General features: G+C 41.7%; 1 long non-coding RNA gene across 1 annotated transcript; it reads right to left on the minus strand.

Annotated features, from left to right (window-relative positions):
- Positions 1–2,730: 2,730 nt before the first annotated feature.
- Positions 2,731–5,647, minus strand: LOC140017084 (uncharacterized). The gene is made up of 3 exons (XR_011823403.1): positions 5,060–5,647; positions 3,661–3,723; positions 2,731–2,989 (listed from the first exon to the last, which is right to left on the minus strand). It is a non-coding gene; the product is annotated as an uncharacterized lncRNA (long non-coding RNA).
- Between the last annotated feature and the right edge of the window lie 7,279 nt (positions 5,648–12,926).

A 12,926-nucleotide genomic window follows, 5' to 3' on the forward strand; every position in this document is an offset into this window, starting at 1 on the left:
TGCGAGTCCTCACACTCTCTTCCCCTTAAAAAAATTTCGACCTCGAAATTTCAACTTGCATTAATCAGATCAAAAATAGTTCTCGAAAGTTGATCACGTACTAAGAATCATTTCAATCTTACTTATCACAATCAAATACTAATCAGATCAAATATCTCAGAGGTCAATCACATTATAAGAATCACTCATCACAATCAAGTACTAAAAGTACTCCAATTCTATTTATCACTTAGCAACAAGCCAACCTTAATCAAACAAGAAGACTAGAAGAAGGATGCAAAATCAAAAGTTTTCTCAACCATTTCGGCCACCACCACAATCTGTCAAAACCCAAGCTAAACACTTATTGGACAAGTCCAAGGTATTATTTTAATCTACTCATTCAGTTAAGTCTCGAGTCCAAGACAAAATCTTTTTGATCCTTTCACGCGTAAGGTTTGGAATACTCTAATATCTCATAGACGAGTTTACCAGTAGTGGTAAGGATTACCTTCTTTAATCTCAGGCAACTCTGAACCGTGTGGTGTGTTCATGTCATGCGTTCTTTCAGATGCCACTGGTTGGCTCCTCCTTCCATTAACTTGTCGAGGAACAGTTCCATTTCCCTGTTGAGCAGTAGTTTCTCGTGGATATCTCCTTGGACAGTCATGAACTTTATGGTTGGTACTCCCACACCCCATACACTTTCGTCCCTTTAGCCAACAGTTTTCTTCAGTGTGATTCGTCTTTCCACAATATCCACAAGTCGGACGGGGTATTGTGACCTGACTTGCTTGCGAAGTTTTCTTTGATCGTATTTGTCCCACTGAAGTCCCTCGCGACATAGTTCCTTTTGGTTCCTTTATCATGAGTGGTGCAGGAAGTAACAGTCCTACTCCATCCATTTCTTTTCTAACTTTGGGTGGTGGTTCATTTTCCCCTAGTGTACTATCAGATGCATTTCTTTTCCTTGCTTGAAAAGCTCTCAGTTGAGATTTTATACTTTCTACCCTTTGCGCTTTTTCGAGAGCGTCACTAAACGTTTCGATCTGTGCTGCGGCAAGGGCATCTTGGATTTCTAAATTTAATCCTTGGATAAACCGTCTTATTCTTTTCCGTTCAGTAGCCACCAATTCTGGGGCATAGGTAGATAACTTCGTAAAGCGTGTTTCATACTCAGCTACGCTCAAAGTTCCTTGACGAAGCTTTATAAAATCATCTTCTCTCTTTTCTTGGACAAGTGGAGGAAGAAATTTCTCATTAAATTCACGTACAAAATTTATCCAAGTCCTTGGAGTTTGATCCCTTTCCCACTTGTTTCTTATAACATTCCACCAGGCTCGTGCTGCTCCTTCAAGTTGAAATACAGCAAAGGTGACTTGTCTCTCCTCGGTGTAATCCAAAGCATCGAATATATTTCTTATATTTTCTAACCAATTCTCAGCCACTTCTGGATCAGGTTCTCCAGCAAATTTGGGCGGGAAGAATTTCTGAAACCGCTCTAAAGCTCGATCCTCCCCTATTTCTTGGTTTCCTTGTCCAACACCTTGACCTTGTTGAGCTACTAAGAGCTCCAGGATATCCGTCATGCGAGTTAAAACTTGTCCCATTTGGTCATTTCCTCTCCCAGCACTTGGCTCAGCATTTTGGTCAATATCAGATCTATTATCTACTCTTTCATTTCGGGGTTGTCTAGGTTGACGTCCCTTTCGTTGTCCTCTAGTTTCCATGTCCACGGCTAATCTATACACACATATATAAATCTCACACTAAGCCTTAGTCGAACTACACACAGGTGCCAGTAACACCCTTTAGAGGAAAAGAAATCACATATACATATATCATTATCACTGTGCAAGCACACGCAAACTAGAGTTCATTAAATCATAAAACAAGTTATGGCCAAGTAAAGTCCATGCCAAATCAAAGTCAATGCCAAAATAAACAAGTAATTATCACAAGTACACTCGTTCCCAAGGCGCAACTCTTAAGTTTTACCCCCGTCGTCTCACTATAAAAGATCACAAGTAGGGATTCATTAGATTAATTGGAACTAGATGATTCTCGTTCCCTAACATGCTCGATTTCAATCTCACCACAAGGATCTTTGGGTTACAATATTTTCCAGACTCAGCTAAGATGACCCCGTCCGGTCTCTCACGTCACTTCCTAGTCACTAGATGTCCGTAGATTTCTTATATTCATTTTAGTCGGACAAAGCCTGTTCATGTTCCAAAATACAAGTCTCAAGTACCTAGTAGCTAGCATCGCCTCAACTCTGGAGTACTCGGGCACGAGAATCCGAAATAAGGTAATTCACAACTCAAGCCGGCCGGTCCCAAGAGTATATCACCAAATTCGGGATTCCTACCCAACATACATATCAAATTCCTCCAAGTATCAAGATAAAGGTTTTTATAACTATCACATCTATGATCCACCCCTTCACTCTAGAAGAGCACTTAACCCTTTTTCTCATCCATATGATAAGGACCATAACACCACTTGGTCCTATCTTGCTCCTTTGTAGGGACCACGTGAAGTGGCTCTAAATTACATCGCTACAAGAAATCATTTAACTTTCAAGCCAGTCCCACAGTTTGGCATCCTAAACATCAGCCTAGGATACACTACAAAGATCTGAAGCCTAAGCTCTGATACCACCTGTGACGGCCCCACCTCCCCCTAAGGCGCACCAAAGGGTTCGGCGGACCGCCTGCCCAGCTCTCGCCAGGACTCAGTCACTCGTATCACGTGCGTACATCCATAGACAATAAGTAACCCATCCACTTCAACTTAATATATACATAGATGCTCAAGTAAAAGATAAGAAACTTCTACACACCAGAAGTTTTCAAAGTTTTTACCATTCAAGTACAAACATCGAATATACAAGGTTCTCATTCCTCATACAACCAGCCCGTGCCAAGCACTAGGGCGAGAACCATTACAAGGCCAAAGAACTAGATCAACCAGACTATACAGAACTCTCGTCCTTGCTCGCCTTCCCCTGCTAAGGAAAACAATTGACGTGGTATGAGCTAAAAAGCCCAGTGAGGTTCTATATAAATAAACAAGTAATTAAACAAGGAACATATCAAAAGGTATGGCACATGATTTCATGTTGGCATTTTAGCATGGAACAATTATCATGATACACGGTAACCATATACTGAAGGATACGGTGTTCCGGTGGAACTTTGTCGGTCCTCTGCACCTTATAACTTCCGGATCCCCACGGTTGACTGGCCATCACCTTATCCCTCCAGTGGTAATACTCGAGTATACCGACGGTTGTCCAGGGTTCCAACCTACCCGACCGAGCCCAGTCCTGGCTCGAGTAGGTCGGTAACCGAGGCGGGGCCCAAGTTCAGCTTAGAGCTTACAACATGCACAAGTAACCAAGTAAATCGGTAAACGGTAAATGGTAAAATTCATCAATTGAATAGGTCGAATGAGGTAAAGTACACACTCGCCTAACAATGATGGACAACTTCATATAGCATGTGATTCATGATAATTAAGTAATCAAGTGGACACTTAGCACGTAAACAATACAAATTGATTTCATGGGAGCATGTAATTCACGAATATCACGTAATCACATAAATTGGAAATCGAGTAAACAGATAGTCAGGTAATCAGGTAGTCACAGAAAACACGGGTATATAGAACACTCACCTATTTACGCACAACAACGTGCAAAATATCCTTCCGGATATTATCTTTAGTCACTGAGAAAACCTAAAATTAAATGAAAAGAATATTACCACTCATTTATCACAAACAATTAGGTGCAATCAAAGAAACTCGACGAATGATGAGTAGAACGTATAAAAAGAGACTTTAAAGTGGAACGAGGACATTTGGACCCGTGGACAAAATACTCAAGAAAATCCTAAACCACTCCTCTTTATTTGGTAAGAGTAAGTAAACATTTGGAGTTTCCAATTGAAGAAGGATCATGTTTTTAAGATGGAAAAACGGTCATAGTATTATACAAGTTCAAATAGAACTTAGCTTTCGGGCGAAAATTTGGGCAGCATGCCCTTTGTGTTTACCTAATTTCCAGCCATTTATGGCTTCATGATTTTTCTCAGCCAATCCCAAAGTCATGTACAGCACAAACTCATCATAATAGCCATTTCATAGGCTCAAGACAATATAAGAACAAAATCAAAGGAATAACAAGTGCGGAAATGCAATTTGACAAAAGACAGCTTTGACGGGTTCATGCATAACGGTCACAACCGGAGTTACACTTATCGGATTGGGATGAAACTTAAGCCGTTTCGAAGCTAAGACACAGGACTACAATGTTGAAGAAGGCCACTCAGTCCAGTTTGCCCTGTATCTAGGTCAAATTTATCAAAATGATCCCAGATTTTCTAGTTCGAGGTTTACTGTGGTAGTCTTGATTCATCCACTCTAATCTCCGCACACATAACTCCAAATCCAATAATTCCAAAGCCATATGAAAGCTAAGACAAATGTATACAATTCTCATGAAGATGACTTAGTCAGATTTACAGTGCAATCTAGTCAAATGCCCACTTTACAGATCCAAAATCCAACTAGTTGGTCAATTAACCGCACTGCATTCAAATGACCATATCCCAGTCTACCGAGGTCCGTTTAAGACGTTCTTGGCGGCGTTGAAAAGCTAATACAGGGTACTAAAACTTTCATGTTTTGACAATTGGCTAAATCTGAACGGATTATAGTAAACAAACACAACCAAAGAGACTAAACTGTCCACGCGGAATTCTGGAAAGTAACCTAGATCAGCGAGGGTATTTTCGTCTTTTCACAAGCTACGTTGCTCCGATTGAGCTGAAATTTTATAGGCATATATAAAATACCATTCTATACAACTTTCATGTTTTGTGCCAAGCCAAATTCGGCCTCTAACATGGAGCAATAAAATCGGGCAGAAAAGGGGGAAAATTTTCCAGAAATCTGGAATTTTGATTTCTAATGGAACCTTTCTTGATTTCTTGCTCCCATCATCACTATAACCACTTATCTAAGCTTAGATACAACATAGATCATCCATATAGCAAGTATAAGCAGGACATACCTCAAAAGAAACAAGGCTTGCAAGAGTACCACTTCACTTCCTCTTGAAAATTTTAGCTTCCCTAGCTTCCCAAGATCACAATTCACACTTTAATCGGTTTAGAATTTGTTTCTTGCACTTGGATGGTGCAAATCAAGAAGAAATTTTGGTTTTCTCTTGCTCTCCCTTTCCTCTCTCCTTGCTCGGCTATGCAGCAGAAAAATTGGGGAAGAATGAAGCTCACTTGGTCTTATAAGAAGACAAGAAAATTAGAACAAATTCTGTCCACAAGTTTAGCCAACACTTGGCTTGATTTCCACCACACAATTTTCTCTCTCCTTCCTTGCATTTTAGCCACAAATTTCGGCCAAGCTGTCATCATGAGAGAGGAGATATTTTACTCCATTAGTAATAAACTTGTGTGACAAGTAAGTGGCGGTCAAGTGGTCGGTTCAAACGGTAGTGCACGGTACACGTCGGTGTGACGCGTTTTCTCTTAAATCGCACGTACTAGGGTTTTTGCTTCCTATTCACTAACTTTTTATCATTGCTTCTAATCACATATTATTTCTCACTTAAAAGTCACTCTTAAGCACCAAATTTGATCCTTACTCGGTACCGGATAATTATACTTCGGTTACACGAAAAATCCGATTTCACCTTGAATTGAAAACGAATAGGAGAACCCTAATTTCCTATGGTCATTGGCACTTTTCTAGGGTGATTGAACCATGGATAACATGAAATAATAATTTCCAAATAATTTTCAAATAAAAGGGAATTTTTGAGAAATATGTAAGGAATTTGCGAATCCTCACAGGGTAGGAAACGCCTATCGCGAAAACCCTGTAATAAGCTCGATTGCCCTACGTCTTGCACTGGATAGTGACGAGTGGACCAAATAACCACTCTTCTGACCATTGAGCAACTGGCCCAAGGAATGTTGATACATATCGAGCACCCGTATAACCCGGCGCAAAGATACTGAGGACCTATTAGCTAGGATTAGCACGTCATCTGCAAAAGCCAAATAGGTTACCCTAGGGCAACCCTGGGGTATCTTAAACCTATGGTAGGATGGCCAGGTTACAATATCGTTCAGTCCTCATGATAGAACCTCTGCGGCTAGGACGAACAAGGCAGGGGAGAGCGGATCCCCCTGACGGAGACCCCTGGTCGAGCTAAAATTGCCGTAGGATGCCCCATTAATCACAATAAAAAACCAGACGTTAGACACCAACCACCAGACCATATCAATAAAACGTTCTCCAAACCCAAACTTCCGCAATACCCTAACCAGGTAAAGCCAAGACACCCGGTCATAAGCCTTGGCCATGTCAAGTTTGAGCACTACGTTCCCCCCTCTCACTTTCTTTCCAATGCCTGAAACAATTTCTTGAGGCAATAGATAGTTGTCCGTAATATTCTTGCCTCTAACAAACCCTGATTGCTGGGGGGAGACTAGCTTTGGCAACAAGGCAGTCAGTCTATCAGACAACATGTGCAACAAAACTTTGTTTATGAAATTACAGAGACTTATAGGCCGAAAGTTAGAGAAGTCCTAAGGGTTTGAGACCTTCGGGATAAGGACAATGGAAGTCGAAGTAATGAAACGCGGAAGATCGGCCCTACAAATGAAGCTGACCATAGCATTATACACTTCCTGGGCGATAAAATCCAATGCAAATGTAAAGAACTTGCCTGTAAACACATCTGGACCTGCCGCACTGTCCCCATCCATGGCATGCACCACATTTTTCACTTCTTCCATTGAAGGAATATCCTCTAGGGTCAGGTTTTCTTCTCTCATGAGGACATGAGGGATGAGCGGAAGCAACTCAGTACTGGGCACCACAGACTTAGAGTACAATCTTGAGAAGAAACGAATGGCCTCAGTGGCAATATCCCCATCGCCCTCCACCCAAGTCCCCACTTGCATTTTGATTTGGTGGATCATATTTGGGACTCTACGCCGCTTAGCCACTGCATGGAAGAACTTAGAATTCTGGTCCCCACTTGAGAGCCACCTAACACGTGCCTTTTGGCTCCAAAGCTACTCCTCGATTGACAATGCATTCTGAAACTCTGCCTGCGCCTCCTGTAGCCTAATGTGCGTCCTCCGAGTCCTCGCTTTTCGCCTCTGTCTTTGCCAAAACCATTTTCGCCTCTACCACCTTGACAGCCTCAAAAACATTTCCAAAGGAGCACTTATTCCATTGTTGGATGGCTCTCCTCACCGTCAATAGCTTAGTACATAACACACGCCCGGGAGACCCATCCGATGGGAGAACCCAAGCCTTGTGGATCACCTCCAACAGGGAGGACATTGATGTCCAAACATTGAGAAAACGGAATGGCCGCGGCTTATCATCCTGTTGGGTGGCAGACGTGATCTTCAAAGGAGCGTGATCGAAGGGGTGTCTTGCCAAATGAACCTCTGAAATAGAGGCGGAGAGGTCTGCACATTCGCCGTTAACAAGAAGCCGATCCAACCGCTTCCACACCCGAGCTCGACCTCGCCTATTATTACACAAAGTAAAACTGGGTCCAGAGAACCCGGCATTAAAAACCTCGGCCTCCTCCATAAATGACATAAACTCCAACCCCTTCCTAGGCGCAAAGGAGCGGCCCCTCGCTTCTCAATCGGAGCCAAGATCACGTTGAAATCCTCCCCTATGCACCAGGGAAGCGACCGTGGCTTGTCAAGTAAGAGATCCCTCCACAAGTCCTTGCGACCCTCCACGGAACATCTCGCATGGACCCAGGACAACATGAAGGAGCCAGGCAACAGTGGATGATGAGTATCTAACGTGATATGTTGGTCAGAAGACCCAACCCTCGAGCAAACAAACAGCGACTTATAGAATACCCAAAGATCAGCCGATGTACTGACCATGACATAATCAAATGACAGCCGCAATCGTATAGACTCAATCTTAGCAACATCTAGCTTAGGTTCACAAATGCAAAGAAATTGAACATCATGCATGCGAATTAACTTGATCAATCTCCTAAGATTGGGAGCTTTCGACACCCCCCGAATATTCCAAAATAAAGCATTAATCATGGGATAAGGCATTGAAAGAATTTTGAGAAGATGTCGAAGAAAGAAGTTGCCTGTCTGAGGGAAACTTAGCACACATACCTTTAACCCTCACCTGCGTAAATCCCTGCTCCAACTCCGTGGCCTGATCAATGTTAAGCTCCGACAGTGACGGGTCCATCACGGGTCCACCCTTCCCTGCCACCCACGGCAACTCCTTCTCATGCGAAGCTGCTGGCGAACCAAGCTCAACCGAAATAAGCTCCTTGAACCCGCCTTGCATGCATGTGTCTGCCCCTCCAGCCGCCTCTTCCTCAGTCACCCTTCCCTCACCTGTATCAAGCTCCTTGAACCCACATTGCATGTCTACGTCTTCCCCTCCAGCAGCCATTTCCTCGATCACTACCCTCTCCAACCTAGCCCCCTCTCAGCCGCTACTTCGCCCACCATCCCACTAGCCATGGCCGCACACTCTACTACCCCTCTTGCAACCATCATGCATGCGGGTTCCACCCCAGCAAACTTCGCCTTGGACGCTACCCCCTCCAACCCAGCCCTCTCCTCTGCCACCCCTGCATCCCCTACCAAACTAGGCGCACACACCCCCTCCCCACCAACAACCAAACTTACCATGTCGCCACCCACTGCCTCCTTCGCTACACCCATACCCAGCCCCTATGTACCCTTGTTACTCACCGTCACTCCCACCTCCGCAGGTAGAGTAGCGCCTTCATAGTCAGCCATACCATCAGGACTCTGCACATCCTGCACCCCAATCCCTTTGCCGCTCTCCTTGTTAGCAGTCAAACGACCAGGGCGCGACTGGAAGCGGGCCTTGTTGCACTCTGCGTTCGAATGGCCAAGCTGCCGGCATGAAATGCAATAAGAGGGCAGATGCTCCATCACAATCTCTTGCCAGAAACCCCCTCTCCCTTGACAGCCACCCATACCCGAGAGCAGATTGGTTTCAACAGATCAACTTCAACACAAGCCCTGGCAATGCTGGGCCTTGTACCAGATGCAGTTGCCAAGTCCAGGAACAGCGGTGTACTCACAGGAGACAGAATGGAGAACAGCGAATGTTTATTGAAAAAATGAATTGGGAGTGCCGGCAATGCCACCCAAACCGGTACAAGCGATGATTTCCTGTGGACATGGAATTCCCTAGTCCAACGAAACACCCTCGTAGGGTATTTCCCTATGGTCCACAGCCCTCTCGTCCAGATACGATTGAAGTCCGTCTCTGCCGAACATCTCAACAGCACATGTCTATAATTCAGCAAGCCAATGGAGATGTTGTCCTTCAGATTGAGCATCGCAAAAAATTTCCATACTATCTCCAGTGATGGCCAACCATGGGAGAATTTACCCACCAGAGACCAACGAAAAGGAGCAGCTAGCTTGTCGGCCTCTTCCTTGGAGAAGACCATTGCCGCCTCCCCCTTGTACAGAGTCACTGGTCGCAGATGGACAGGAGAAGAAGCCGGTTCCGAGAAGAGTTGTGAAAAAGATTTCTTGGCCATTGGAGAGGCCACCTGACCCTCTACAGCCTGCCTGAGGACGGCCATGGGCTACCGCCAACCCTGGCAACGTTCCTACTTTCTTGGAGCAAAGGGTTTCGGAAAATAGTTCTATTTTCCTGGAGAAATGTTATTTATCATGCGCAACATGTATATTTATTAAAAATTAGGTATAAAAATTTTTTAATGTTCCAATTAGTCATTTCTGTTAAGTTTAACGGATTCTATCACTTTTACATTTTAGTTCAAATTATGAAATGTCGTGTTGTATGTTTTGAAATCATGGGGACTTTTCTATATATTAGATTTATCACGGTTTTTTTTGTTTTTTACCCTAATTATTATAATCCAACAAATCATTCAACTAAAACAACATCTTTTTTATGGCAATAGGTACTTAATCCAAGGACAACATTGGCAAATTAGCATTCATTTGCACAAAACAAGTCCCAGATCCTTGTCCAAATTGCTTAAAACTTTATTTATGCCTTTAAAACCATGGACAAAAGAAAATATATGACATATTTTGATAAATACATGAACCAAGAAGACTACCCCAAATATTTTGCCAACGGTTCATATCTCAAGTAACAATTTTAATTTTTAATAAAAACCCAAGTTGAAAATTAACATAGAACTTCAAAACATAAGCATCTTAGGATCCTAATTAAATAATTATATAAATATAATAAAAGTCACTTTTGTTGATACCATTTATTATAATTCAAGAATTGTTTAACTGAGACAAAAAATTATGCACATAAGCTCTTTCATGTCATTCATAAAAGAACAAAACTAAATAAATTACATCTTATTCATGAAGTTCTCAAAAGACATCATATAGAATATGTCAAACTTTAGTACAAAGAGAGTCCAAAACCTTAATTTATCCCTCAATGCATTGAATTAATAATCAATTCAATTCAATAAAACTTGATACAATGCCAATAGAAATTCAAATATGTACTTTTGAGATTTTGTTATTAATTTCCATCATACCATGCATAATAAACGTGCAACTAAAGAACATTTGTTCAACCTGTATGAATAGAGGGATAACTTTAAAACACGTAACTTGGTCACTTGATCATCAGCCAAGAACATTGTACAATAAAATTGTTAATTGTGTAAGTATGCAAATTTAGGGATAAACTCTAACTCAAGCCTTTACATCCCCAAAACCTCACATTGTGACTGTTTTGATGCAAAGAGCACTAACATTCAACTAAAGCCAAGAAAAAAGAGAAGCACAAAGTTAAGACATAATAAAATTCAAAAACAAACTTGATTACCTTATCCTTCTTTTGGCCTTCATTTTACATAACTTGCTCAATAAATTCCATAAATCAAACCTTATCAATGACCATTGAATCATGCATACAAACATTATAGTTGATAAGATCATAGTATTTAGGAATCATAACCAAATTCATTTGCCCAATCCTTTTCCAATGAACATTTTGAATTGATCTCAAGTTCAATGTTTCAAGTACTTCATAGCATGCACGGGGCAAATTCTCAGTGAATAGTGTGAGAACCCATAATTTTCTCATTTTTCTTGGGTTTATTATCGTTATTGGCATGTTTTCTGCATTTTCTTTATTAGGAAAATTTTCCTGATAAATTTTATGAGTAAATATAGTTTTTAGATGATTTTTCTAGTATCGGATAGTTTTTGAAAAATTAAGGGTATATATCGGAAGTGGGACCCACTAATGCGGAAAGTTCAGAAAAATTCGGCCAATTAGGTTAAGTTTCGGATACTGGGTTAAATTTATCGGGTGCTAAGAGATAATTAGAGGTTGATATGTGGATTGATGTGAGAGGGAACAAAAGGATATGTATGCATTTAAGGAGGTGACAAGTGTCACCATTTGAGTGGATTTACTTTATGAACTATATTCATGGTCTTACCAATTGACCAAATAAATCAAAAAAATTACCAAAAATTCACCATTTTCTCCTTCATCTTGGCCGGCTCTTCAAGCAACAAAAGAAAGAAAACTCTTCAAGTTTTTGGCTTCAATCTTGCTCAAGTTCAACAATCTAACCGTTTAATCTTGCAATTTCTCCATAAAACCTCTTCACTTAGTGTTTGTGAGTTGTTTGGTGGAGTTGTTTGGAAAGCTAAGGTGACAAGTTGCCCTCTCTCTTGTTTTACTAAGGTGAGTAGTGAATGAACCCTCTCCTTCACCTAATGATGTTTCATTTGTGATTGGTGGTGACTTAAGAGTTCATTTTGTGGATTACATCTTGTGTAACGACCCCACCTCCCCCTAAGGCGTACCAGAGGGTTCGGCGGGCCGCCTGCCCAGCTCTCGCCGGGACTCAGTCATTCGCTACAGTCCTCAATTAAAAATTGAAATCAATCACAAGAATAAATAGGGCATTGATCCAAACTTAAAGCGGAACTTATATACATTGCCAACCCAAAAGAGAATATAAACATCAAATATACAAGGGTTCTCAATCCTTCATACGTCCAGCCCGTGCCAAGCACTAGGCGAGAACCACTACAAAAGAAACAAAAGAAACAAAACTAGATTGGCTAGTCTATCTCAAGCTCACGTCCTCGCTCGCCTTCCCCTGTAAGGAAAACAAAACTAAAGGAATGAGCTAAAAGCCCAGTGAGGTTCCGAACACATAATCAGATAATCAATCCAATACATTAAACATGGAGTATCAATAATTCAAGAAACATTTACAATGGAAAGCGATAGTAACACATTCATTAAAAGGATACGGCTCACAAGGAGCAATTCGTTATTTCGTTCATTCGTTCTCCTGACATTTCCCCTTGTTCCTCCAATCATTTGAAAATGCATTTTTCGTTTATCAATAAACCCTCGTTCGTTCGTTCGTTCATTCATTCATTCACCCCCGTCCTGGCCGTTGGCCAGTCTCCACCAACCTACAGGGTAATACTCGAGTATACCAAACGTTCACCCAAGTCCCTAATCGCCCGACCGAGTCCGCTTCTGGCTCGAGACGACCGGTAACAAGGGGCAATGGCCAGTTCAGCCCAAAAGGCTTACATTCATGCGCAAGTAACATTTCAATCATTAAATCCTTGAAAATTGCACAGTTATTTAGGTCGAGTGCGATAAAGTACACACTCGCCTAGAAAGCTCGTTTTGGAAATCATTAAAAGCACTTAACACATTAGCAAATGATAACAACAAGCCATAGAATCAAATAAGGAACACTCACCTAGAAATGCAAAATATCGTGCAAAATATCCTTCCGGATATTACCCTTAATCACCAATGAAACCTAAGGTTTAACAAGAGAACATTATTATAGTTTATCGAGCAAAACATTTAAG

The sequence above is a fragment of the Coffea arabica genome, chromosome 11c (genome assembly GCF_036785885.1).
Source record: "Coffea arabica cultivar ET-39 chromosome 11c, Coffea Arabica ET-39 HiFi, whole genome shotgun sequence".
NCBI lineage: Eukaryota > Viridiplantae > Streptophyta > Magnoliopsida > Gentianales > Rubiaceae > Coffea > Coffea arabica.